Genomic DNA, 3564 nt, shown 5'->3' on the forward strand with positions numbered 1-3564 from the left:
CCAGGAAGGGCAGGTGCCTGGCCCCCGAGGGACACCTGGGGGCACCCAGGACCAGGAAGGGCAGAGTGCCTGGCCCCCAAGGGACACCTGGGGGAGATGCCCAGCAAGGGCAGGTGCCTGGCCCCCAAGGGACACCTGGGGGCACCCAGGACCAGGAAGGGCAGAGTGCTGGCCCCCGAGGGACACCTGGGGGCACCAGGAAGGGCAGGTGCCTGGCCCCCGAGGGACACCTGGGGGGCACCAGGAAGGGCAGAGTGCTGGCCCCCGAGGGGCACCTGGGGGCACCAGGAGGGCGGAGTGCCTGGCACATGTGGTCTCGGCCCTATTGTCCACTGTTTGGATAACCCCTCATCTGTCAGCTTCCATTAGTCCACACGTTCCAGGTGACCTTAAATACCACATAGACAAAGCCAGTGTAGACAGACACTGACTGGGCTAGCTCCTCATAAACACACTTACTGTCTCTCGACCCCAACCCCCCAGACACTCCCAGGTGGTGGTGTTTTTGAAGGCTGGATGGTCCTGACCCCCGAGGTCCGAGCAGTTACCCTGATGGCTAAGGTTGGTTGTAAGAGTCTGACGGCGCTGGCCTGGGCTTCAGGGGATCACAGGACGGTCACCCGCCCCAGTTGGGGTTCAGGTGGACGAGCCACCTGGGTGAAAGCGGGTTCGCAGCCACCGCCCGGCCAGCTCAGGGCCCTCCCTCCAGCCAGCAGCCCTCCCCTGGGGGAGCAGGGCCCCAGCTGGAGTGCCTGCCCCCGGAATCCTAAGGCTGGAGCAAAGGGCAGCCCTCCAGGCTGGACTCCCCGGCACCTCCAGCTTCTGAGGGCGCCCCTTCTAAGGGTACGCGTGTCCCCCAGTCACTGCAGGCCCACCCACCCCGGAGGACCGGGCCCTGCAGGGGAGGAGCGGAGATGGGAGACGGGATGTCAGGAAGCTCCGGGTCCTCAGCAGACGGGAGAGGAGGGCACACGGTGCCCACGATGGCGTCAGGCCGGCCGCGGCGAGGGCCGGGAGTGGCTGGCGGAGGTGGCAGGAGCTGTGGGCGTGGGCAGCAGACCGGAGGGGGCTGAGGGGCCAGCGTGTGAGCTGCCCCCACCTTTAATCTACTGTGTGCATGCGGTTCAGAACGCACATGGAAACTACATGAAAACTTGCACTGGGCCCCATCCCGAACTATTAAAAGCGGATACATAGTAACACACACTTGCACACAGACACCTGGCCACCAAGGGGCAGCTTCTGTCAATGCCGGAAGGTTCAGGGCTGGCCTTTCCCACCCCTCGTTTCTGCATTGTGTCTGCTGTGCACCTGGGAGGCCACGTGAATGATTCCACGGCAGCAATTCCGAGCACTCACTAAGAAAAGCAGATTCCTGACGATGCGCGAACTTAGACCCGTGCTTCCTGATGGCGGGAGGAGGGTACCGGCCCCTCCTGAAGGGATTGGGGGGTACACCCCTCACGGGAGGCTCCTTACCCGCAGCCCTGGACCACCCCACTCTGCACCGTGGGCGCAGGGACCCGGCCCCCAGACAGAGCCCCCGGCGGCGGAGGAGAGCCAGCCTCACGTGTGGGCGCGGCGGGAGGGGGGGGGGGGCCGGTCCTGCCCCGAGAGCTGGCGGACACAGTCACTCTCCCAACACGGAGGTCCCACTGTCCGCCCACGTGAGCGCGCTGAACACGGGGCCCAGCCCGGGGACGCGTCTCACTGCACACAGACCGCCCCGTGGAAGTCGGTCTTCCTCGGAACCGTCTCTGGAGGCGCCGAACGCCTTTCTGTGTGTCACACCCACGCACAGGATTGCGGCAAATGGAAGGAAACAGGGAAGCAGGGTGTTAATGGCAAGGTCTTCCTCTCGAAACACTGTCCCCTACATTTCTAGAACATTCCACACTGAACCCTTTGTCTCTTGAGTCTCAGGCAGGTGAGGAGACTTCCCTGTGTCGCCTACACCGCGGGCTGCGAGAGGATGTGCGAGGAACGGTATCTGAGCAGAGCCCGGCGCGTTCAGTGTGAGCAGGGGTGGCTCAGTCCTGTGCACACGTGACCGGCTCTTCAGGGACGAGCCCGCGCCTTCCCGGCCACCTCATTCGTGCAAACGTCTGTCCTAGAAGCTTGCTCTAGGGTCATTAAAAACTACCCGGGGAAGAATCTAACCCACGGGCCAAGCGTGCGCATCTGTGTTTGGCGGGGAGGACAGGCTGATCTGCGCGACCCTGCCCATTCTCCCCATTTACGGCTGGGAGGATGCGCCGAGGCAGGAAAGTCACCCCAGGGCACAGAATGCGGAGGGAACTAGGCTCCTTGGGGGAAAGGCTCTCCGAGTGTGGGCTGTGCTCATCAGCCACGTCGCAGGTAAGGTGCCCTTGGTGGCCCAGCTGGAGCGCTCACGGGCGAGGCTGCAGCGCCCTCTAGTGGCCACAGTGCACTCCTTTCCTTTCCCAAGTCAAACCCAGGCTCCTAATTCGTTTAAAGGTTCAGTCTGTGACACCATCACATCCTGCCTTAAAAAACAAAGTAAGCAGTGACCGAGTGCCCTCAGGGGTGGAAAATGACAGCCTGAAGTGCCACGTGCAGGATGATTTTGTGCTTGGAACGAAAAGCGGGGACTTTCTGAGTCCCCGCGGACAGGGCTCAGCAGTGAGTTAAGATCACAGAGCCACACGGCTCACTGCCCTGGCCCACGGCCATGGCCCTCAGGCTCCTGTGCCCTTAGCCTCCAGCAGCCCAGCCCAGAGCGCCCAGCCTGGCCTGAGGGCCGCCGCAGGCCAGAGAGCCAGGCCTGCCCAGGGCCGCTAATACTAAGCTGTTTGGGACCTGGCTTGGGCCGCCTAGAACTTGTGTGCTTACCGGGTGCGCAGGACCCAGCTCTGGCCCAATGGCCATCCAACTCCAGGTTCAAGTGTGCATCTGCTCTGGTGTTTATTCATTTCTCCTAATGATAAAACCCGCAGCAGTGCCCTGCCCGGGGGCCAGAACTTAAATGGGACAGCAGCTTACAACTGCCGCAGGTCTGAGGCTGAGAGACCAGCACAGGGAGGCTCGGCTGGTTCCTTATCAGGCTGCCACATGGCCGACTCCACCCACTGGGGGTCAGAGAACAGTAACCAGCACAAAGTGTCACCGTCCTCCAGGTTAAAGAGCTGTTCTGAGGCCTGTGGCTGGTCCATTTGCCAGGCAGATCCGCCCACTAGCCTGTGTGCGGGCCTGCTCCTCTCTGTCCCCGGATGCCCTCTCCTTTGGGAAAGGCTCCCAGAGTCCCAGCCGCCTCCAGGAGGCAAAATGCGTCACCTCACCCGACCCCGCGGCTCGGGCACAGACAGACGGCCACCTGCCTCCTCCCTGCCTTCTTAGCCTTGGCCAGGAGACAGCCACCTGTCTCCTGCAGCTTCAAGTCTCAGGAGGAAGGGAGGCAGGCAAGTTGTCCCCCTTCATGACTGGGCCACAGCTGGGAACAGCCACCCTAGGCCATCACTCCCCAACTCCTCCCCGATCCCGTCCGCCCCCAGACTCCTTCCTGACTCTGTCCACCCTGGACTCCTCCTGGATCCTGTCCACCCC

Source organism: Suricata suricatta, chromosome 6, assembly GCF_006229205.1.
Source record: "Suricata suricatta isolate VVHF042 chromosome 6, meerkat_22Aug2017_6uvM2_HiC, whole genome shotgun sequence".
In the NCBI taxonomy this organism is placed as follows: Eukaryota; Metazoa; Chordata; class Mammalia; order Carnivora; family Herpestidae; genus Suricata; species Suricata suricatta.